Here is a 25,917-nt window from a genome sequence, read left to right as displayed (position 1 = left end):
ATGCCTGTATTTCTCAAAGAAATGTCTTGAAAATATCGTAGATATTTAGGATTGTGTGTTTGCCTACTCCAATTTGAAAAATGCTGATGTAGGAAGCTAAAATCTTATTCTCAGAAACTCTTTTTCAGTCGCTAGTTACAAATGAAAAAAAAAAAAAAGTTTTCGTGTTAGGCCGAGTATGGGCTCCCAAGACTTCCATATCCTTATCCCCTTACCCTACGTGACCAAATATGTTACCTTACACGACCAAAGGGATTTTGCGGAGGTGATTAAGTTTAAGGGCTTCAAAACAGGGAGATGATCCAGCTCAGCCCAAACTAATTACCTGAATCCCTATACTTGGAGAACTTTTCCGGGCTATTGTCAGAAAAAAAGGTGGAATGACAGAAGCAGGGGTAGAGAGATGCTATGTCACTGACTCTGAAGATGGAAGAATGAGGCCACGAGACAGAGAATGTGGGTGATATCTTGAAGCTGAAAAGGCAGGAAAATAGATTCACCTCTAAAGCCCCCAGAAAGGAGTCCAGCTTGACCGACACCTTGATTTTAGCCCAGCGAGACCCATGTCAGACTTCTGACCTCCAGAACAAGGTAATAAATGTGTGCTGTTTTAACCTACTAAGTTTGTGGTAATTTGTTACAGCAGCAATGGAAAACGGATACAGTTCTATTGTTAAAACTGTAGAAGAATTTAAAAATACATCATTAACATTACCATGTACAAATTTTATGTATTTATTTTTAATTTTTTTAATGTTTATTTATATTTTAGAGAGAGAGAGAGAGAGAGAGAGAGAGAGAGAGAGAGAAAGTACCAGCAGGGGAAGGGCAGAGAGAGAGGGAGACACAGAATCCGAGGCAGGCTCCAGGCTCTGAGCTGTTAGCACAGAGCCCGACGCAGGGCTTGAACCCACGAACCACAAGATCACGACCTGTGATATCATGACCTGAGCCAAAGTTGCACGCTTAACTGACTGAGCCACCCAGGAGCACCTGCCACGTACAAATTTTTAAAATTTTATATAATTCATGACCCCTGAAAAGGTGCCTGTGGATCCTCCAAGGGCCCTTGGGTCCTAGAGGGAGAATCACTGCTGTATTTAAATATTTGGGAAGATGTAGACAGGAAGATCCATAGATTCTTTTCATCTGTACTTTTGTTGGGTAGATTTGTAAATTCTTAATTCATTGCTTCAGATGGGTTGGTCTCATTTTCCAAAACACGTATCTTTCTCTATGTGTTGAGTCACTTTCTCTTATATTGTTTAAATTACTCATGTCTCAGTACTCAGGTTACCAATAGTGGCTTATAAATGATGCATTGTGCCTTTAGTAATGCATTCTACAGTCGCCAGAAGCTGTGCATTAATTTTTTGCATAGCTCAAAATTGTCCTGTTTAGGATTAAAATAGCAGATTGGCTTCTCTGCCGTGAGATTCTTTCATCTGATAAAAATATAGCTAGTTTTTCTTGGTAATGCCTTGAACTGTAACCGTGTTATCTCTTAGAACATTTCATTTGCATCATGTGGGAAAATATGCATCTCATTTAGACAATATTGTTATCTCCTTTCTGTTTAAATTTATTGATAAATTTATTAGGGAAAAAAAAAGAGAGAGAGAGAGAACACAAGTTAAGAAAGGATCTTGAGAGGTCACCTCTTTCTCCAGGCAGGGCTGCATCTGAGTGATTGCGAACAGATAAGTATCTATCCTAGGGATGGAAATGGAATTTCCCCCCCTAAGGGAGCCCTAAATATATTTCAGTCCACTTATTTGCATGAGTCATTTACATTGATTTCCATGAACCATTCCTAGGTCTCTATTCCTCGCGTAACCCTTGGCTTAACAAAACCTCTCTCTCTTTCTCCCTTTCCTCCCCCTATTTATTATTCATTCAATTCATATTTGAAAGTCTATTCTGGGAGTGTCCTGCACAAGGCATGATGAGAATCTCTGAAGGATCAAGTACAGTTTTACCTCAAGGGATTTGCAAGCTACTGGTGAAGCCGCAGTGTGGGCTGGGCCTAAGGAAAGGTGAGGAGACTACTCAGAGACATTTAGAAAGCATCACACCATGACGTGCAAAGGCAGGATAATAACAGGTAAGTGTGGGGCGCCTGGGTGGCTCAGTCGGTTAAACGTCCGACTTCAGCTCAGGTCACGATCTCGCGGTCCGCGAGTTCGAGCCCCGCGTCGGGCTCTGGGCTGATGGCTCAGAGCCTGGAGCTTGCTTCCGATTCTGTGTCTCCCTCCCTCTCTCTCTGCCCCTCCCCCGTTCATGCTGTGTCTCTCTCTGTCTCAAAAATAAATAAACGTTAAAAAAAATAATAATAATAATAGGTAAGTGTGGACAATGGGGAGAGCAGGCTGAGTCTGCCGGGTGCCTACTAGATGGGAGGCCCCTTGGAAATGTTACCTTTTTACCCCCCCACCGAACTTTTCAGAGAATTTTATCTCCATTTATGTAATGAGAGAATACTGCCCTCAGTCTTCCAACGGACTCCGATTTATCTGAGTCTAAAATTCATGCTAACTTCACTGGGCCACGCTGTCTTTGATGTGGAGAAGGAAGCATTCTCCGTGGACTAAAGTGTCCCCAGAGGATGTGGCAATTGTCACCCCATTTATCAGTCGTCTACTATGCACCAGGCACTTGGAGCTCTACTCTCCCATTTGAAGCATGAGAAGCCAGGGGGCGCCTGGGTGGCTCAGTCAGTTAAGCAGCTGACTTTGGCTCAGGTCATGATCTCACGGCTTGTGAGTTCGAGCCCGCCTTCAAGCTCTGTGCTGACAGCTCTGAGCCTGGAGCCTGCTCAGATTCTTGTCTCCCTCGCTCCCTGCCCCTCCCCCGCTCGCACTCTGTCTCTCTCTCCCCAAAGTAAATAAACAACAACAACAAACATGTAAGCACAAGAAGCCTGAGACACAGACAGGTTCAGTAACTTGCCCAACAGCACCTATTAGGTCAGTGGGAGAGCCAGGATAGGAACCCAAGCGGTCGGATTCCCCACGCAGCGCTGCCTCCCGGGCCCCGTGCTGGATGTCAGGGATTCCATGTCGAGTGGGACAGAGGTCTTTTCACTCCTTTCAGGATAACATGGAAAGAAGCCAGTTGGGCAGCTGACACGTACAGTGTGGTATTTTGTCAGGCAAAGTGGATGCTGTGAGGACACAGGAAAGGATTTCTAACCTAGAAAGGAAGAAAATGAGGAATGTTGCCCCCAGACCATCCGCGCTCAGCCAAACCCGGGAGAGGAGTAGACGAGAGGCAGGTGAGGGCAGGAGCACGTGCAACTCCCGGCCCTAACTCTGGGACTGAGTCAGAAATAAGTCAAATCCTTTTCCTTCTTTCTTCTTTTTAAAATGTTTATTTTTGAGAGAGAGAGAGAGAGAGAGGGAGAGAGTCATGAGCAGGGGAGGGGCAGAGGATCTTAAGCGGGCTCTGTGCTGACAGCAGAACTTGAACTCACAAACCATGAGATCATGGACTGAGTGGAAGTAGGCTGCTTAACTGACTGAGCCACCCAGGCTCCCCCAGTTAATTGCTTTTATAGACCTCTTCCCCCAGATGTCCACTTGGTTCACTCCTTAACTTCATTCAGGTCCTGACTTAGATGTCACCTGTTCATCGAGGTCTCCCCAAACCACCCTACTTAAAGTCATACCACACCCCCAGCCTTCCTGATTTCTTTCTGTGGCAGCTATTTTTCCCCAGGACATCTACCTAACTTATTACGTTATTGATTGCTTTTTTTTTTTTTTTAACGTTTATGTATTTTTGAGACAGAGAGAGACAGCATGAACGGGAGAGGGTCAGAGAGAGAGGGAGACACAGAATCGGAAGCAGACTCCAGGCTCTGAGCCATCAGCCCAGAGCCCGACGCGGGGCTCGAACTCACGGACCGTGAGATCGCCACCCGAGCTGAAGTCGGACGCTTAACGACTGAGCCACCCAGGGGCCCCTATTGATTGCTTTTTATCATATATTTCCTCCTGCTAGGATATAGGCTCCACGAGGCTGTTGTTGTCTTCCTGTTGTGCTGACTGCTGTATTTCAGGAACCTAGAACAGTACTTACAGTGAGCTCTCAGTAAATACTTACTCAGTGAATGTTCAGATCTCCACACATTCCTGATTTCATGACCACCGTGAATCAGAATATTTCCTGTGAATCAGAAATATTTTCACTCAGATGCTCTCCCTGGAAACTTCCTAAGGCCCTTCATAGGTCATGTTTGAGGCCAGATACTCTGGGAGCCACCTGTCATGGGGCGGGCAGGCACCTGTGACCAGCATACTCTCTGTCTCACCAAAGTCCACAAACCACGTGTAGAATTTTCTTTGACTTTGTGTGGAGTGGAGGATCTTAGTTTTTGTTTCCACCCATCACCTGCACATTTTCCTTTCCATTTTCTTCCTTTGCAGAAACTGTTTCTAGGTCTCTCTGCCTGGTTAGGCCTCTGAAGCTCATCCCTGGGACACATTCCCAGATAGTGATGCTTATGACACAAAAACTTAACAATGCCCTTTCTTATTTTTACCTGAAACTAGTAAGACCTTTGGATTTGGTTGATTAAAAAATATTTAGACTTAAGAGTGTACTATCAAAAATATTTAACATAGCAGAGCTACCAAATACGTGCTGTTTTGACTAAGTTCACAGCTTCTATTGTTTTTTCAGATAGTCTTTACTTTACAAATATATACTGACAGTTGGTACTTCACCTGTCCTTTAACGTCCAGGTAGAGGAATTGAAGCAGAGAACCCAAAGCCTGTGTGTAAAGAGCTCGTGTAAGCAAAGGAATCCAGAGACCTTAGAGACAAGAGTAATTCACTTGATGAGATGGAAAAAGAGCTGGGGGGGGTGGGGGAGGGGAGGGGAGGGACGAATGCAAGGAGTATATTGGTTGCCTGACCAGGAAACTGCAGAACACATTGAGCACCCTTTAAAGGGTAAAGGAGGTCTATATAAAGGTCTATACAAAGGGTAAAGGAGGGTATATGGAGGTCTCAAAGAGATCTGAAACTTTGTGGCCCTGGTGGAACACTACTAGTGTGAAAATATTTGGGTTGTGGTTACTGCATGACCTCTGGAGATAGCTTGTGAAATCACTGGTGAACCAGGTCAACTCCATCCATATGGTAGCATTATGGTCATTAGGGCAGCAGAGAATAGCATACTTAGAAATCAAAACTGGAAAGAAGACTGTGGGGTCACATCTGGGGTCTGCCTTGCATGAGCTGAACTTCTGTACAGTGGTAGCTATACCTAGAATTGGCTGAGGAGGCTGAGGTCAGAAGAACAACCAGCTCCCTACTATGACTTCCCTATTGACCCCATTCCCGCCCTTGGATACAAAGCAAACTTGATTTTGAATTTTTCCCAGACGCAGAGGCATCGAGTTAAAGCTCCTTTTAGGTGGTCTGTTTCTTGTTTCTCCAGTATTAATTCAGAAGAAAGCAGAAATTCCATTTACGAGTCTTTTCACGAACCAATGAGATGCTTTCCTCCATATTCGGACAGACACTTCACATAAATTCCCACAGGCCAAATACGTAATTCTGAACCAATCAGTGAACAGTTTCAGGTTTCATAACTGTTGAATTTGGGGATAACGGTTTCCATGTGTTTCCACTGATGAATCAACCTATAGTCATTTCAGAGTTTGATTAAAGACATTTTTTTGCTTTTCACAGTTGTGTTTTTCTATTACATCTGTGTTTCTCTTCATCCCACACACAATCTTCTATTCCCCAACAGAATTCATGAATGAGAAAGACGAGAGGACAAAGCAATGAAATGTTGAGCAGAGAGTCGGTTGGGCCAAGTCCCATGACTCTTCACACACGAAGGAATAACAAGGGTGGGGTACACATATAGTAGGAGCAAATAGTGGCTGAGTCATATAGGGACTGGTGTTCCACAGTGGGACAGAAGATCTTGGCAGACGGGAGAAGGTTTGTCTGAAGTCTTTTCTGAGGTCACTGGGATGCCTAAACCACTCCCTCCAGGCATACAATAATATGACAGAGACTCAACTTGTACCACTCTTCCTTTGACTCATGTGCCCCAATGCCCCATAAAGATCGTTTCTTGAACTGTTTATAGTTCAGGAAAAGACATGTAAAAACTTTGAATAATACAGGATAGCTTCTAGAGTTACTTAATTGAACACATATGTATGGGATACCCCCTTTTTTTTTAATGCTTATTTATTTTTGAGAGAAACAGAGTGTGAGCGGGGGAGGGGCAGAGAAAAAGGGAGACACAGAATCTGAAGCAGGCTCCAGACGGTCAGCACAGAGCCTGATGCGGGGGCTCGAACTCACTAACGGCGAGATCATGACCTGAGCCGAGTCGGACGCTTAACCAACTGAGCCACCCAGGCACCCCTATGGGACACCCATTTTGTATTGGTCATTTTTTTCTTCTTCTAGAAATTGGGAGGTACAGTTATGGGCTTCTCTTCCTTGAAGTTTACATTCTAGTGGTGGGTAGAGAGTGATGAAGACAGACGTTCAGCAGGTAAACCAATGAACAAATAAGATGATTTCCCATGATAATGTTTTACCAATGAAATAGACCTGGGAGTTATGATTGAGAGTGACGAGGGTGAGGTGGGGGCGGAGCATTCTGGGCAGAAGGAACAGATCATGCGGAAACAGAGTGAGAGACAAGGGGAGCCTCCAGCCTTTTTTGTCATCAGCATGAAAGGGCTTCTGGGAATCCCGGCAGAATCTCTGGCATCACCAGGGGGCAGAGCCCTCCAGTCAGGTGGTATTTCAAACCCAGGTAAGTAAAAGACCCCTGTGCAGCACGACGGAACCTAAGGACATAGCAGGTCATTAAGCAGAAGGGTAATATCCCTTGGGTCCTCTTTTCCATTGTGCTATTTTACCTCCCCGTTCCGCCTCTCTCCACTTTTAGAAAAACCTCATCTCTAGTGGGACCTGCGTGCACACTGCCTGGGGAAATGATGGATAAAAGTGTATGAGAAACTCCCACAAGGAACTGTGAGAAAGAATGCTATAATTACACTGGATTCAGGTGAAAATGCTGCACTATGAGTTTTAGTATATTATAAGCCATTGATTCTCAACTGGGGTGATCCTTCCTTACCCCAAAGAGGACATTTGGCAATTTTCGGAGTGATTTTGACTGTCACAACTTAGAAGGCGGAGCATCTAGTGAGCAGAGGGCAGAGATGCCACTAAATATACCACTGTGCCCAGGTCAGTCCCCCATACCGAAGAATTCCCCCTTGTTCAGGGTAAGTCGCTCTTCTGTTCTATGCAGGCCTTCAGCTGATTGGATGAGGCTCACTAACATTATGAAGGGCAGTCTGGGTTTACTTAAAATCCACCAATTTCAATGTTCATCTCATCCAAAGACACCCTCACAGAAATACCAGAATAATGTCTGGCCACATGTCTGGGCACCATGGCCCAACCACGGCCCATGTAAAATTAACCATGACAGTGAGTAAGGAAATGTGGCCCATTACTGGGCAAGGATGAGTGTTTGCAATTGGCTTGGTTCTGGGGCGCTTGGGTGGCTCAGTTGGCTAAGTGTCCGACTTCAGCTCAGGTCACGATCTCGCGGCCAGTGAGTTCGAGCCCCGCGTCGGGCTCTGTGCTGACAGCTCAGAGCCTGGAGCCTGTTTCGGATTCTGTGTCTCCCTCTCTCTCTGACCCACCCCGTTCATGCTCTCTCTCTGTCTCAAAAATAAATAAACGTTAAAAAATTAAAAAAAAAAGAAAGAAAGAAATTGGCTTGGTTCAGAAGCAGGGGTGCCTCTAAAGTGTGCTTGTCAGACGTCTGCTTAGAGCGACCGGCCAAGTGGCAAAACTTGCTTGTTAATTGCCTGTGTTACCTGGCAGAGGAAATCTTCATCACCAGGAGCAATGGTTTCCCCTTTCTAGAAGAGTTGAGAGAGTCTGCTTTTCTTACCAGAAGAGCAAGATCCTAACCTTTTATTAAATCATTCTATATGACAATTTTTTTCATGATTTTGCCATAGCTATAAAAAAATAAATCTTCCCCATGGTTGGATGTTTTTCTTAGACTCCTGCCATGTTTTGTTTGAGGCTCGTTGATATGGATAAGTCGAAGCCCAGTTGTCATATCTGAACCTCCTGTACTCTTAGAATAGTGATTTAAGAGGTTCAACTCTTACTGGAAAATTCTCTGAGGAAATTGAGTAGAGATATGAAAAGTAAATTGTCATTTGTTTATAATCAAATTCATTCCTCTTTAATAAATTTTGTATTAGAAGCTGCCAAATCCAGTCACAGCTGCCTGTTCCTCCTGCAACCTAGATACAAAAGCATTTCATTCAACCACCCCTTCTAGAGACTGACTCCTTGCCAGGAACTCCCAGCATGCACTACCATCTGTTCACCTCTTGGCTGCTTGAAGCCACTCCCCTTTCTAAATTCATACTAAAATTTATTTTCCAAATGCCAGTCCTTTGGCTAGTCCTTTAGCTGACTCCAACCTCATTCTAAGTATCAGGATCCATCCGCTATTCTCTAGGAGGAAACAGCAGCAGCAAAGCAAGGAAACTATACCTAAGTGCAGGGTCCAAAGCAGCTGCTTCAAAACAGCACTGCAATCTTAAAGTGTGTCCCAAACACAATATCTGAATTTAATTAGATTACTTGGTATCGGATTTAAACTGCAGGACCCTTTAGAGGCAAATCCTTTTTCTCTTCTCATCTTCTTCAGCTCCTGTTGGGTCATCTAAGAACAAAAGCCCTCAGATCAAGCCTTTTGGGGACAAAATTTCCCAGATTAATGGTTATTCTTTATTTTTCTTACTCTTCGGCCCTTGGGTAGGATTCGCCACTTACTGTTATGCCAGAAGATTCTCATGTACACTTCCCTGGAAATTAGGCTTCAAAGGTGGAGGATAAGATGAGATTCAAGGATGAGAGGATGAGAGGAAAACGGAGGGGAAACCGAGCTCTCCTCAAATACTTAATCCCTCTCTTTTTTGGAGATGCTGTGCAGATAAATGGGTAAGAGGAAAGATGTGTGGTGATAGGAGGTGACCTTGAGAAGACCTAAGTGTATTCATTTGCTATGGCTGCCATAACAAAGTACCACAAAGTGGTCAGGTTATAGAACAAAAACACACCGAGTCACAGATCTGGAGGCTAGAAGTCCAAGAGGAAGGAGTTTGCAAGTTCTGTTGCTTCTAAGGGCTGCAAAGGAAGCATTTATCCCATACGTCTCCTAGTTTCTGAGGATTTGCTGGCAATCTTTGGCATTCCTTGGTTTGTAGAGAGGCATCATCCTGATTTCTGTCTTCATGTTCATGTGACTTTTCCCCTGTATGCATGTCTGCCTCTGTGTCCAAATCCTTCCCTCCCTCTTTTATAAGGACACAGTCATATTGGATTAAGGTCCACCGTAATGACCTCATTTAACTTGATTATCTGCAAAGACCTCATTTGGAAATAAGGTCACATTCACAGGTACCGGAGGTTAGGATTTCAATATCTTTTGGGGAGAAACGGTTCAGCTCGTAAGACTAGGATTGGCTGGAACTGGAAAAGCCCATTTTCTTCTTCTGTATCAAACTTGAATCTGGAAGCAGTTCCAGGCTGGTTCATTGTATAGATGGCAGCATGAATGTTTTTTAGTGCTTGGCATTACCATCAAAACGCCAGTGCATAGGCTGCTCTCTCCTGCATGCCTTACATTGTATTGTTTTCTTATATAAACTTTTTAATTAATTTGTTCCTGTTAGTGTAATTTTCTGTAAGAGAATGAGTGCATGTGGTTTTGTTAAAAATTAACGAAATGTAACTTTCCATTTCACTCATGAGGAATTGATTCAAATCTTAGAGTACTTAGGAATGTAGACAATGGAAATTGCTTTTGGCTCCTCATTAGCTATTGATCCAGGATCCAATCGCTCAGGTTCCCACCCCTTCCACGCACACATCCACACAATCTGGAGTACACACATGCAAACACACACACATGCACACACTTGTGCACACACACACAAATTTACCTTGTGCCTAAACAAGTCTACCTAAACAAGATTTTGGTTTGAATTTCTCTTACATAGCATTACTCCCTTCGTGTTCTTCATTTTTTTTTTTTTTTTGAAATTACTTTCCACTGGCAGATGACTGTCTACTCGATGCCTAAGCAACTATGCCAGCAGCAGAGCCAAAAGATAAAGTGTGACTGGTGTCCCGCAGACTCAACCCACTTTATCTCACGGAGCTGGACTGCCAGGTGGAGTTGAGTAAACTTTGGGGGTTGCAATACAGTTGAGGCACAAAGTTCACCACCAACGTAAAACAACCAACCCAGTTCTGCTTTTCAATGTGCTCTAAACTGATGAGAAGGAGCAATGTAAACAAGGGTGAAGCAATAGGTTCAGGAGGAAAAAGGGCCACGTTATATTGACAACTAATGTGTGAAGTGCTCTTTTCGCATCTGTGTGTGCAGAATATATATATATATATATTTTTTCCCCCAGAGTTTACTGGGAAATCAAGGCTGAGGAGGGAAAAACAATGTGGAGTTTCTAGGAGAGGAATTGTTTATTGCCTGCTAGGTCAGGTGATTCGTGGACTTAGAGAGTTAGAAAGACCTTTCTGAGAGCAGCGTGTTCCGCGTTCTTGCTTTCTTAGGTAAGGGACCCAGAACTTGGGTAAATTAAATGAGGGTTGTATGTGTTTAATGAAAAGTTTCAGAACTCTGGGTTCAAGTCTCTAACTTTGTAAAGTGGAGATACTAATATATACGTTATAGGTCATTATGGGAATTAAATGAGAGAGCTTTGTCTGAACTTGTAACATGTTATGAGTGACGTTCTCTCCTTTGACCAGTATCACTCAGCTAATTAGTCCTGGAGAAGGGACCGGGCATCATTTCTCAGTTTGGTGCCTCACCTTTGTTCCTGTTATCTCAGCATTGGGAGGATGGGATTCCTGAAATCCCTAAATGAATAAACTTTATGGTTAAACTAAAAACCCCTTTTCAGATAGTTGTTTCCAATGCCCTGCCAGCAACTTTTACCAGAGCAGCTAATAGTTAACTAAAGGGAGTGAGTAGACGGAAAGTTTTCCAGGCCTCCCTAGAGCATACCTTGCCAAAAACGGTGTGAGAGGCAGCCAAAGTCAGGACGAGAAGAGAAAGCCAGGGGCCTGCAAAACACACATGCGTGACTGAAAGTCTTGGCCTTCAGACAGACAGAGCTGTGAGACACCAAAGCTCTTTCTTCATTTGTGTGTTTACAGATTCAGGATCTCATTTAGCATCTAAATTCAGAGGAGTGGACTAATGCTTAGGGCTCTCTCAGTGGTGTTTACTTCCTCAATAAATTCACTAGCGACTTTCTGTGTAGCCTTATCTGAAACAATGTCTCTATTTTAACACATTGACCTCACTGAGGGGTTTTACAGAGTGGGTTTTGAAAGGTAATGGAGACACATCAAATGGGGAGTTCTGATATTTGAGTATAAAACACTTCTCTGTTCGTGCTCTGCTGCGGTGTTTCTCCGTCAAGATTGGAGATGAAAGAATGTTTAAATTAGATATGAAAATAGAAGACACTAGCAACCCCTACCTTCTCTCTAAAACACTAGTGAAGAAACGATTTGTTGAGCACCAATGGTGGGCTATGGAGTGAAGCATTCTTCTGTGGCCTGTTCACTTTTGCTGGTAGAATTTCTGCGTCACTGGAAGCTGCCCCTTTCTCAGGAAGGATCAGAATCTTGCCCTACGATGTTGTCAAAGTAAGGCCAGATAACTTTCCCCACCCACTTTCAGAGCAAGAGGTCCAAACGCACTAGGGCACCACCCCAAGCTATCAAACACTTAGAGACTGTCTTGTCCACCAATGAATCCGGAGGGCAAGGAACTGGGTAGAAATCATTCAGAGGTTCCTTGTGGAACAAATGAGCAATGGAAGCACCTAATTATGACGACAGTTGCCCTTGATTTAGGTGACTCATGCCAACATTAGCTTGTTGGGCAGTATTGGTTTATTTATGGTACCCTGTTAAATTCCGTCTTTTAGATGCAGGCACTAAAGAAAACAAACCAAGATCACTAAAGAAGCAAATGGGATGATTGATTTCACTTGAATTTTTCAAAAGTTTTGTCCTGAAGTTGTAAAGGAATGAGTTAGACTGTTGTTGAAAATAAGATGTTAATATTGCCACTGTAAGGTTATTGTGAGGGTTAATAAGTCAAACATGCTTAGGACAGTGCCTATCCAATGAGAAAGAATGAAATCATGCCATTTGCAGCAAAGTGGAGGGAACCGGAAGTTATTATGTTGAGTGAAATAAGTCAGAGAAGGACAGATATCATATATTTTTCACTCACGTGGATCTTGAGAAACTTAACAGAAGACCTTGGGGGAAGGGAAGGGAAGTGGAAAAAATAGTTACAAACAGAGAGGGAGGGAGGCAAACCATAAGAGATTCTTAAATACAGAGAACAAACTGAGGGTGGATGGGGGGTGGGGAAGGGGGGAAAATGGGTGCTGGGCATTGAAGAGGGCACTTGTCGGGATGAGCACTGGGTATTGTGTGTAAGCGATGAACCATGGGAATTGAACCCAAAAGCCAAGAGCACACTTTACAAACTGTATGTTAGCCAATTTGACAATAAATTATATTAAAAAAAATAAAGTTATGCCCACAGATCTCAAAAATATAAATAAATAAAATAAAATCTCTGACTCAACACCCTATCACAGTGTATTGTAATGTATTCATGATACAAATCTACATAATTTAATGCTGTCTTTAAAAATAGATATAAGAAAACATTTTGAATGATTTATGGTACAATAAAATTTGGTATATTTATATATTAAAAAAAAGAGAGTGTCTATCAATTGTGAGGGTTATTATTAATATTATCATGATCATGTTTTGAACTTGCTGTTGAAATAGCTTCTCATTCTCTTTTGTAATTTTTCATATAAACAGTATATATGTAATTTTGCATAAATACATATATGTTATCTTACACATGTATTTGTCTGTTGTTTAAAGTCTTGTTTTGTCTTTCACATTTACCTTCAACTTCCCTTTCTTTTCTCCTTTGCATCCCCTCTGCACCCCTCCCCCCCATGCAGCTGTTCCCCGACTGCTCATATAATCATATCTGCACATTTCACACTTACGCTTATCTGTGAGAGAGGTATGGTTATCGTCTGTTTCATGAGCATTGAATCATACCCATTGTTTTCGTTATTCTTCACCTAAAGTATAACTGTATAGGAATCCTTCAAAAGTGGCCTTTCAACTGTAACTCATTTATTTTTGGAATTGCTGCATGATAATCCATGGTATGGGTGAGATGTAATCTAAGTAGACATTCTCACCAATCCGCATTAACTTTGGTTCCTGTCCTTCTTTCTTTGTCTTGCTACTATGAACACTCTGACGTTAAGCGTCTTTTCACATGTGCCCCTGTGCCCTGGTGATCTGAGAGGTGTCAAGGTGATTGCAGCACTGAGTGGCACACATATGTTTAATTTTTTTGTATATGCTGCTAAATGGCTTGCCACGGTGGTTTTAACAGGTAAATCTTTTCTCAGCAATATATGAGCGCCTGTTTCCCCATATACTTACCACCAATAGAGGTTACTGAGGATTTCAATTTTTGCTAGTCCCATGGGTATGAAAGAAACAGTATTGTTACTTTAATTTGCATTTATCTGGGTGTGATTTGTTGTGAACATATTTTCTTGTTTTAAAGAATGTTTATTTATTTTGAGAGAGTGAGAAAGAGAGAGCAGGTGAGAGGCAGAGAGAGAGAGAGGGAGATAGAGAATCCTAAGTAGGCTTTGTGCGGCCAGCCCAGAGCCTGAAACAGGGATGGGTCCCACAAAATGTGAGATCATGACCTGAGCCGAAATCAAGAGTCAGATGCCTAACTGACTGAGACACCCAAGTGCCCCATGAACATCTTTGCATTTGCTTATTGGCCATTTGGGTTTGCTCCTCTGTGAATTTCCTATTCTAATTCTTTATTCATTTTTCCATGAGTTCATTTGTCTATCTTTGTTGACTTGTAAAAAGAAAACAAAAAAATGATCATCGTCTATGTTACAAATATTTCTGAACCTATTATTTGTCTACTAAACTTGTTATGGAAACTTTCTTTTGCCAAAGATGTTTTAAATTCTTATATGATAACGTCTATCTTTTCTTTATAGCTTCAACATTTGGTCAAGAAATGCATCAGTCAAGAAGGTCTCCTTCCACCTGCAGATTATACATACACATGCATGTAACATGCTGGATTTTCTTGAAAGTATTTATTTTTTTTAACAGTTATTTTTAATCCAAAAGACTTCACTTTTGTAGATGGTATAAGATTGGGGTTCAATTTTTTAAAAATTCAGTTGAATAACTCTGCCATGATCAGTTGAATATGTATATGAATATATGTGTACACATATATTCATATATGTAAGTGTATATATATCTTCACATATATGTGTGTATATCCATATATGTATGAGTATATGTGGTGCATATGTATATACACACATACACATATGTATTATACACATATCTATACATTCCATATATATTTCTATATATCCCCACATACATGTGTGTATATACGTGTATATATATAATGATTTTTCTATATAGTTTCATTGACTTTTACTATGACCTGCAGGCCCCATCAACCATTTGATTCAGGAGTCAAAGAGAAACTTAAATTAATTACAGAAGACAAGAAAGCTACGCTTGGGTCCACATTGATCCAACACCCCTCCCTCCCCCCAAACATTTTGATCCTGTGACACCATAACCCACAGTCTCTTCTCAAAATGAACCGCTCTTTTCTCATGGATGTTTCTCTTGCGCTCCTTATCACTATTACCATTAGGAAGTTTCTTCATATACGGGTAGACTGGAAAGATTCTGCACATCTCCTGCCTACTTACCTTTTCTTTTGTCAGGATAAGAAAGAGTGAATATATCCATCTCTCTTTTTTCTTCATTTCTGTTACTAATGGCACTTAGAGTTACATTAAACTTTGAATATCAGCTGTGGAGATTTATTAGCAGCAGTCATGAGAGTGAAGGTATAGAGTTAACATCTAAGCATTTCAGAAAACCTCAGTTAGAAACATTTCCTAATAATCCAAAGTCATACCCACTTGAATTATATTTAGAGTCATGGGGAAAAAGCAAGACAATTTAGTGATTTAATCTAAAATGTGACATGTGATCCCGATTCCCCTTTATCCTAGGACAATGTCTCAGGCTGGTTAGTGACTGAAGGGCAGTGTGGTTCCTTATGGGCTTTCCCTTTGGTGGCCTTTACAAAAAGGCTAAGGTAACATCTGAGTCATTTCATTTCTCCTTTCCTCACTGGCCCTAACCAAAGTATTGGAGAAGTCTTGTTTCTACAAGTCCTGATTCAATGCCAAAAATTTTTAAGGAACAGAATTTTATGTTTTCTTTTTCTTTTCTCTATTCTTTTGTTTTCTTTTCTTTTTTCTTTTCTTTACTCTTTTCATTTTCTTCCCGTCCTTCTCTTTCCTTTTCTTCTCTTTTCTTTTTCTTTTCCTTTCCTTTCCTTTTAGTGTTTTTCTCTGTGAATTTTTATTATATAAAGCATAGATTCCTCCCTTTCTTTTCTGTATTTAAATAAGAAACTGGATTTGCTTCTCAACATCACAGAAACTTACAGAATCATAGGATCTTAGAATTGTAAGGGACATTATAAGTCAGCCAACATTAGAAATCAGTTTCTTTAAACTCTTGCAAAATCCTCTTTTTTTTTTTTTTTTTAAAAAAGCTGCCAGTTGATTTTAAGGGAAGGCAAGATTCTATGAATGCCCGAACCGTGTTTCAGGTCCTACTTCTGTCTTTCTCTGAACTTTATTTAAATGGCTTTGCCTGGAGGACTTTCCAGGGGTGGGGTTTTGTACTTGAACACTTGTGAGAATCCACTCATGCTCCACATTTCTGGGGGAGGTGATTTCGGCAGGGGATTTTTGCTTCACGGGGGGAAGGGAGTGTGAGTGCTTTTTTTTGTTTTGTTGTTTCTACTCAGCACAGCTGGTAGTTCCCTACTGACTGCTGTTTGTTTTGAAGTCATGAGGCAAAGGGGGTTTCTGCCAATGTGTGTGTACTCATTACACATTCAAATATGACGCCTTGACGCCCATTCACAGGGTAGCTTCAGTGTTGTTATTCGATTCTTCTGCCAGAAATGGAAAGTTTATTCCCAGAGTGAAAGTTGCTTTTTTGCTAATGTAGGAGATTTCAGGCTCAACAGGCAGATTCTAGAAATATTGCTTTTTAAATATTAAATTCATTTATAAAATGTAAAAATTAATTTTACATTTTTTAAGATGACTGCTTGGCTGATTATATCTGAACAATTTCTTAATCAGACGCACTTTTGCTGAAGAATAGCTTCATGGAACAAGGCAGGGAGGCTTACGACTACTCCACCCATTACTTTCCTAATATAAATTGAAACGTTTTTATTCTTGTTTGGGGCCCCTTCCTATGGAAGGTAATACATCTCCGCTATCTTGTCTGTGGATCAGGCCACATGACGTGCTTTGGCCAATGAACTGAGAATGATGGTTTCTAGCAGAGGCTTTAAGAGCCAGTGAGGGGTCCACCGCTCTTGCTTGGCAGTCTGCTGTGTGAGTGGCTAAGTTCCAGGTAAAGACCGCTCCGTCAGCTGCAAATACAAAGTAGGTCAAAGCCACAGCTGCCACGGAATATGAGTAAGAAATCAAGCTTTCCTACTGTGAGCCCCTGAGGTCTGAAGGCCATTTGTTACTGCAACATAACCTAACTCATCCTGACCAATGCCGATGGCATACTGGAAAGAGCAGAAAGAACCCAAGTTCACACCCTGGTTCTACCATTAAATAGAAATGGAAACTTGGACATTTCTAAAGTGCTGGTGAGCTTTACAAACGGAACCTCGGTTTCCTCGGGAATGGGTACAACAGCCATCACCTTCTAGATCTCACAGGCTTGTTTGAGGCTAACACGGCAGGATTTATGTTACAGTACCCTGAAAAGGATCCCGCCCTATACAAAGGTAAGACACTGTTACAATTGGATTTTCCCTCGTTTAGTGAGTTGTATGCACTGACCTTGGCCTCTTTTCAAATTTCTAATAAATGAATGTCTTGAAGTATACAGTCCTCATAAAGTTTTATCAGCGGCCGTGCACAGATACATACACTTGTCCGAGAATGGCACTGATGACCGTAGAGGACCAGTCTCTTTAAGCATCTTGCCTTGAGAAGGACCCACGCGGAATAACTCTGAGGCAAGTGAACACTTGTCGGGCCGGGGGAGTTAGCCTGATTATCTTTTGCTGAGCCATGAGCGTATCATGTTCTGGCCAAACTGCTTTCACTTTCTGAAGAACATTATACATTTTACGGCTCCCTCTTACATCATTTATTTTTACCGGGAAGACTTAGATCCTAGGAAGAACATTAGCTTTCGAATCATAGCGACCTGGCACCTCGTAGCCACTCGACTAATATTTACTGAATCAATAGATCGATTGGCTCAAGTCTCATCCGTAACTCTAGCTGTGTGACCTTGTGCAAGAGAAGCGACCTCTCTGGGCTTCAGTGGCTCACTTGCAACACACAAAATAATAATCTCTAGCTCATAGGGCTTTAAAAAAAAGGATTAAGGGAGTGGTAGATGCAGAAGGTCTCTCAGCGTGGTTGGTAAAGATTTCCTAAGAGTGGAAGTGTAGCTTATTAACTGTGTTACGTTCTGGAGTGGGTGGCCAGCTTAGAGAAAAAAGAGTGGGCTTTTGAGCTTGTTTGCAAGGTTCTATTTCGGATGTCTCCAGATTCTTCTGAACACTCTTCATTCGCATTTTGATAAGCCAACACCTTCTTTGCCACAGAAGGAATCCCACCTGAGTGCACCTGTGGAAAGCTTTCAGAATGCTTTTAACGCACAAAAGCTTCAAGGGCTCTGCCTTGGAAAAGCTTCGCTAACAAAAGGAACTGCACCACCTCCCGCTGCCTGGTTTCTGGATGGATTTGCCATCTCCTCTCAACCGTCCTGTCTCTATCTCTCTGGGCCAATCCCTCTTCCAGGTCCTTGAAGGGCCCCCTCGCAGGTTTCCTTACTCTCAAACTTAGGCATTTATACCAGCAACAATACGGGAGATGACAGAACTTAATGTAATTTATGTTTTTAATTTTTTTAATGTTTATTTATTTTTGAGAGAGAGACAGAGACAGAGCGTGAGTCGGGGCGGGGCGGAGAGAGAGGGAGACACAGAATCCGAAGCAGGCTCCGGGCTTCTAGCTGCCAGCACAGAGCTCGATGCGGGGCTCGAACTCACAGACCAGGAGGCCATGACCTGAGCCCAAGTCAGACACTTAACTGACTGAGCCACCCAGGCGCCCCAAGATGACAAAGCTTTGAATGATCTGCATCAACAAAGAAAGAAGGGAAGGAGGCTGTGATAAACCCTGGTGCTTTCCTAGGTGTTTCTCCTTCATTTAAGTGAGGTAAGCAGTTTTAGTCGCTTATTTTTTGAAACGGTAATTTTAAAACAGGGATTTTAAGATACAAAGAGGTTCAGGGCTTTGCCCCCAGTGACGTCAGCAGTAAGTGGTATAGCTGGGACTTGAACACAAGTCTAACCCCAGCGCCCTGTCCTCTTCCCCACACTCCCCTGCCTCACAGGTCCCTGGCTGGTCACTACCTCAGTGCATGACACAACATAGGAGTCAACAGCTTGGCGTGTCTGGAGAGAGCCTTTGGAGCCACGGGTCCCGATTCTCACACCGATCCTGTCATTTACTAATTCTGTGGCCTTGGGCAGGTTACTTATCATCTCGGAACCTCAAGTGGTTCATTAGTGAAAGGAGGCGAATTGCCCCTTTCGGGCACTGTCGGTCGGTGAGAGAGCTAGAGACCGTGTAAATAGAATGAGTGGTTGGCATAGAGGAGACCTTCGTGTTATTATTATTACCCTCAACAAGGGTCCCTGAATAAGATGATTAACTCTCCAGAGCTATCCTCGGTAGGTGTCAAATGGGTGATAGAGATACCATGTGTATCTGTATGGGTGGGGGGGCATGGTCTCCAGCTTGAATAACTGGGACAAGATTGGAGCACGGACAGACAGCCACTGCAAGCTGATGCCACAATGGTGGGGATGGGGCCCACTTGTCTTTCTCTCGGCATTGTCTTTCTAGGACTGAGGACAGTGGGCCTGAGCACAAAGCGGGGCTCGATAGAGTGTGTCCAATGAATGCAAGTTGGTCCTTCAGGGGTGGATTTTGAAGGGGCATAGTGGAGACTGGATGGGAGGTAAGAGGTGATTTAAAAGGGTGGGAGGGCCAGGAAGCATTTGCTGGAGAAAGGAAGTCAAACGGTAGGGCTGCAGAAGCGGCTGGTTAAGTAACTTGGGAGGTCACAGAAAACAAGAGTTGCAAACGCAGCATGGCACTCAGTTTCTGCCGCTGCGGAGTTTGGAGAAAGGGCTAATTCAACAGCCGGGCAATGAAGAGACCAACGGTTGTCCTTGTTATAATTAGTTATGTACCGACCCGTCCGGTTGTTGTGAGGATTCAATGAAATAGAGGCAGAGAGCTTGGCCCAGTGCCGGGCACACCCTGGGCACTTAGTACATTAGTCACGATGAGTATCAAATTATTATTTATCACTTTGTGGCACTTTGGTGAGTGATGATAGCCGCAGTCACGTCGTAGAGGTGGGAGCCACAGACCAGAGAGACCGCGGAGGTTGATATTTAGGGAGAAACTGTAAGTACGGAGCACTGGTCAGCCCCTCCAGAGACACACGGATGAAACTGCCTTCTAGGGCTGCTCGTGACATTGAAATGTTCCTCAAGGACCTTTGTTTTATTTTATTTTTTTGAAGTGTATTTATTTTGAGAGAGAGAACATGAGCAGGGGAGGGGCAGAGAGAAGGGGAGAGAGAGAATCCCAAGCAGGCTCCACACCGTCAGCACTAGGGCTCGATGCGGGGCTCAAACCCATGAACTGTGAGATCATGACCTGAGCTGAAACCAAGAGTCAGTTGCTTAACTGTCTGAGCCACCCAGGAGCCCCTCCTTTAGGACCTTATTACCAGGTTCAGAGTTAACGTCTGCAGAGTGGGTATAGTATCACCGGCCAGTTTTGTAGGCTGATCTTGGGGACCCCTTCCCTGGGACATCTCCCGAAGTCAGTCAATTCCCAAATGCCATCCTGGGGGCAACAGAGATCAGGGCCAAGCCTTGTCCAAACATGGCTGAGTTACCTAAAGCGACCATTTAAATTCTATGATCAATCTGAGATTACGAGATGGGACTAGAATTTACTTTGTTTTTTTCCCGCTTCCAGCAGTGTGGAGTCTTGGGAGGAACAGAGACTTTGGAGACCTAATAAAGAGCAGTTTTAGAACAAACGTTCTCCACATAGCCGAGGATTGCGTTAGCAATTTTATGACCCACGATGCGAGCACTTAAATATCACACAAGGTAGAAAATGATAAACATAGAGCACATAAGTGCTGTGGGAATTTGGAGGAATTATTTCAGCTAATACAGGAAAGGCTTTGTGGAGAAGTTTGAGCTGGAGCTGTTTGTCTCTCCAACACTTGATTTTGAAAAAATTTCAAGCATACAGAAAGGTAGAAAGAACCGTAAAATGAACACCCATATACCCTTCAATGAGAGTCAACCTTTAACAATATTTTGGTATATTTATTTTCCCTCTCTGTATAAAAATACATGCATATGCAGGGGCATCTGAGTGGCTCAGCTGGTTAAGCATCCGACTTCAGCTCAGATCATGAGCTCACGGTTTGTGAGTTCGAGCCCCCTGTCGGGCTCTGTGCTGGCAGTTCAGAGCCTGGGGCCTGCTTCGGATTCTGTGGCTCCCTCTCTCTCTGCCCCTCCCCCACTCTCTCTCTCTCAAAATATAAACATTAAAAAATATTTTAAAAAATACATGCATATGTATACGTGTATATATAATATACCTATTATATTTTTGAGAACCATCTGAGAGTAAGTTACAGATATCATGACACTTCATTCCTAAGGATTTCAGGGTGCATCTCTTTAAGAATAAAGGCCAACATAACCACAACATTCTATCATGGCAGAAAATGAGGAATTGTGGCTGAGCTGGGGATTGGAGGAAAGGTGGGGTTTGGGTTTTTGCTTTTTAAGGTTTATTTATTTTTGAGAGAGGGAGGGGATCAGAAGCAGGCTGTGCGCCGACAGCAGAGAGCCCGATGTGGGGCTTGATCTCGTGAGCCATGGGATCATGACCTGAGCCAAAGTCGAACGAGCTTAACTAACTGAGTCACCCAGGCATGCCAGGGTTGGGGTTTTTGACAACCAGTGACAGGGCTCCTCAGACAGAAGTCACAGAGTCAGTCCAAACCCAGATGTAGTGACTTATTTTAACCCTTTTGTTTGATTGGGAAACTGCCCCCAGGCCAGAGAGCCACCACAAAGTCAGATCGGAAAGAGCTGAGACCAGAAGCCGCATTTCCTGATCCCTCTTGCATTGGCCACACTCCTCTTCCTGGCAGGGCGCTGAATATAGAGGACAGCACTCTCCGTTTCTACATAGGGGTACCTTTAAATCAGCCTCCGTTAAAAAAGCTTTTTGGATGGCACCTTTCTGCGTGGGTTTCCGAGGCGTTGCCAAAATCTGAATCCTGCCAGCTCTCTGGAAGATCAAGGTTTAAACAGGTGGAGACAGAAATGAGGATGGCGAGCTGCACACGAAGTCCTGGAAGGAGCCAGGGCTAAGGTCCCGGATTCCCGGGGGAAAAGCAATGCTGTGGCCTGTGTTTGCCCCACCACCTTGACGGCCTGAGGGTCCCTTCTGCTTCTTTTGCTTCTCACAGCAGACACCGGGAGATTGCTGGGCTGTGAATCAGGACACTTGAGCGCTGTCTTGCTTCCCCTTCTGATGATCAGTGTGACCTCAGCCAGTGGTTTGCCCCCCAGGGAAGGCTTGCCTATGTCTGGAGACATTTCTGATCTTCACGACCACGGGGGTGCTCGTGGTATACAGTAGGAAGAGCCCAGGGATGCCCTTAAACATCTTGCGAAGTGCAGGACAGCCCCCAGCAACAGGAGATTACCCAGGCCCAACCATCAGTAGCGCGCTGAGGTTAAGGCCCTCTGTTGTTGACAAATCGCTCGTTTTCTTCAGGCCTTAATACCTTCACTTGGGAACGGGGACATTTGGGCTAGCTCCGTGGCTCTTGATCTTGAAAGTGTTTAAGATCCCCGAAATGCTCGTAAAATAAGGCAGTTTTCTGGCTCCCATCTTTAGGGATTCCATCGTTGGTCCACAGAGCACAACTTGAGAAATGCTGTGCCGGCTAGTTTCTACGATGTTTTCCCCATTTTCCAACTCTGAAAATATGGAGGACCGACAGATGTACTCAGCATGCCTGCCAGAGCACAGGAGAAACAGGGAAATGGGAAATGTAGATCTTCCTGAAAATCTCCTCACCCGTGCATACCCCCCCACGCCCACAGGCCGCACAGAGCGGGGTCACGTGCCTGTGGTGAGACCGGAGGCCTGCTCCTTTCCGTCTTCCTCGGAAGCCTGTGAGCCTCCCAATGCCCGGGGTGGGTAATTCCATCAACATGTGGCGAGGCCGGTTGTTCTGGAACAGCTGAAGTGACAGAACAGCAGGAGACAACACACACACACACACACACACACACACACACACACACACTTTACAGTCAGGCGTTGACTCTCCCACCATCTTGTTTTTAGAGGCTCTTTGTAGCACCAGCTGGCATTTTCACGTTTGCACGAACTCGCGTAGAGTGCCGCCAGGGAAGATAGAGACGCGTTTGTTCGTTGTGGGGTTCAAATCATAGGTTATTTGAGGGAAAGGGCAGGTTTGGGTAAGTTGCTACTGCAGGCCAGGCGTGACCCCGGTGTACTCATAGCCACCGAATGTGGAACTTCTTCTACGCGTCAGCTGCTCACGTGACATCGTTGCCAATGTTGTTCTCATTTCTCAGGTGAGAAGACTAAGGCTCACAGGCATTTGGTAACGTGCCCACGGTCACACTGTTAGTAAGGGACAGAGTCCATTTATCAACCCGGGGCTCTTTGGTTCTGAAGCTCATCCACCGTCATTATTGCTTACCCCCTCCTGTGAGGACTAGGAGCGACCCCAGAAGGGCAGAGACAGGGGAAGTAAGAGACCACCAGATGCCAAGACCTCTGCACGTGGCCTGTCCCCAGACACCTCTGTCTGCACGTTCTTGGGCTTGTTGTGCTCGGAATTTTTGTACTTCCACGGGAGTGGGACGCTATGCTTAGTGATTTCATCCTTTCTTGAGAATCCAAACTTCTCCCCTGACGTGAGTATCTTCTAAGATAGGAAGTTTTGTTTTTGTTGTTTTTTCCCAGAGGTTTTCAAATATACGTGCACGTCTCTTTCTAGGGCCTCACATCAGAACTACCGATTTCGAATTTCTGGGAGTTAAGGTCTAGGGTGGTTTGGCTTGGTTGGCCAACAATTTCACTGGTGGGATCACTATTCTTTCTTTCGGTTAAGATCTTTTCTCCAGAAGGCTTCAGTTCAAATGCAAACCAGTTGCCTGGAACAGTGACACAGTGAGTCTTACATCCGCCAGTGTGTGGGCGTCGGTAGGTATCAGATTATGTCTTGGGAGAAAGAAACCCGAAAATAGCTAAGAATGGATGGGAAGATGCATTTGGGAGGAATCTATCCACCCTACCCAAAGCATGGTATTGAGACAGAGTCTGGGTAGGTTCTTCAATGGGAGGTTCAAGGTCATTCTTTTAGCGCCCTTGGTACTGAGGACACAGGAAATGGATTTTGGAAAAGCTAAGGTAAATACTGAAGGGGTTGAGTAGAGGGAGGGACCAAAGGTGAATTTCTTTTATTTCACTGAAGTAAGTTGATGGTAAAGACATTACTATGTGTCTTAAAGGGATTTAACACAAAAATTATAATTATATTGACAGTTTATTCGATGCATTTAGAAAAGAAATGGAAATTACAGCCTTTAATATGGTTTTGCCTTTAAAAGGATAATAGCGTGCTTTACGTGTTTTTTCACTGGAGTGATCATCCTCTTTGCAAATAAGTGTGTGTTCACAATAGCTGTGGCACACTTTTTAGCTAAAACAGTACCTGCTGGGTCTTTGTTATTTTCTTTCTAATCATTTAGAATCTCAAAAAAAAATTTTTTTTAATGTTTATTTATTTTTGAGAGAGAGAGAAAGACAGCATCAGCAGGGAAGGAGCAGAGAGAAAGGGAGACACAGAACCCAAAGCAGGCTTCAGGCTCTGAGCTGTCAGCACAGAGCCCAAGATGGGTCTCAAACCCACAAACTGTGAGATCAAGACCTCAGCTGAAGTCGGACGCTTAAGCGACTGAGCCACACAGGTGCCCCAAAAGTTTTATTTATTTATTTATTTATTTATTTATTTATTTATTTAGAGACAGAGACAGTACGAGTGAGGAGGGGCAGAGAGAGGGAGAGAGAATCCCAAGCATGCTCCGCGCTGTCAGCACAGGGCCAGACGTGGGGCTCGAACTCACGAACTGTGAGATTGTGACCCAGGCCCGAATCAAGAATTGGACGATTAACCGACTACGCTACCCAGGCACCCTAGAATCTTTTAATAGACAGTTCATCTCTTTCCTTTTCTAGGTTCCCTGGCACTTTGCTTATATCTCTATAGTAGCGTTTACCACGTTTTCTTGTAATTTATCTGCTGTGCATTTGGCTCATTGTGCAATGAGAAGCACGATGGGTCCCATTCACTTTTGTATACCCACTGGCGGGCACGGAAGAAGCACTCAGTAAATGTATCAGATGAAAAAAGATGAACATATTTTCTTTCCAACATAATCCAAATCTTGCTTTCGGAGGCTCTCATTGACAATAAACTTATTAGAAATACAGCTAAAAATATTTTCTGCTCGTGTAGGAAGGTAATACTATTGATCTGCTGTTGCTATGAAATAACAACATGGAGTGGGTGGCTTACCAGGAGCAGTGATGGAGCAGGAGAGGTCAAACCCCACATCTCACCCAGGTTTATTGCGGCCAAACATATTTCAGACCAGCACCTTGCACTGTTTTTACTGGTACTAGATCTTTAATTTTCATTCATCACTTTATTTTTGAATACAAAGACCAAATGTGTTTTGAAAAAACACTTACAGACATTTGTAAGTTAGGGTTCTTTGGTTATAGGTATCAGAAACCACGAAGAGCTAATTTAACCAAGAAAAGGAAATTTATTGAAAGGATATGAGGAAGTTTCCTGAATGGACAAGAGGCCATAGAATCAGTTTAGAAACAGAACAAGAAGAAGGGCAACTGTAGGCATTAATGCAGGTGGAAATTGATTGCTTACTTCCGGTGCCACTATAGGATTGAATGAAATCTGACAGTTTTCTGTCCCTGCGTAACTCAGCTGAAATGTCTTATTGGCTCATCTTGGGATGCATGCAAAGTTCTTGGCTTATATTGCTCTGGCGAACGAAAGGATTTGACCAAGGAACCTCCATTAATTTCTCATCAAGATACACACATGAAGAAGAAGTGATTTTCCAAAAGGGAATTGGGGGCACTAGTGGAGGGTGGGAATAAATGCTGGTAGAGGAAAAACAAAACAAAACAATTAGTTAAACCACAATCATACTACCACATGAAGGTAGCCATTGGTGTTTTATGTTTCCTTTTTAGACTTTAATCATAATGGTAAGATTAGGATCTTATTATATATAGTTTTATGCTTCACTTTTTCCCGCCATTCACCATACTTCCAAAGCAGCTTTTCTAATACTGGCATCAAATTTCATCTTTTGGCTATCCCATAATATATTGAACTATCCTCTAGAAAGACATT

Source organism: Panthera tigris, chromosome B4 (genome assembly GCF_018350195.1).
Source record: "Panthera tigris isolate Pti1 chromosome B4, P.tigris_Pti1_mat1.1, whole genome shotgun sequence".
Taxonomy (NCBI): Eukaryota; Metazoa; Chordata; class Mammalia; order Carnivora; family Felidae; genus Panthera; species Panthera tigris.
This window is presented reverse-complemented; position numbering follows the sequence as displayed.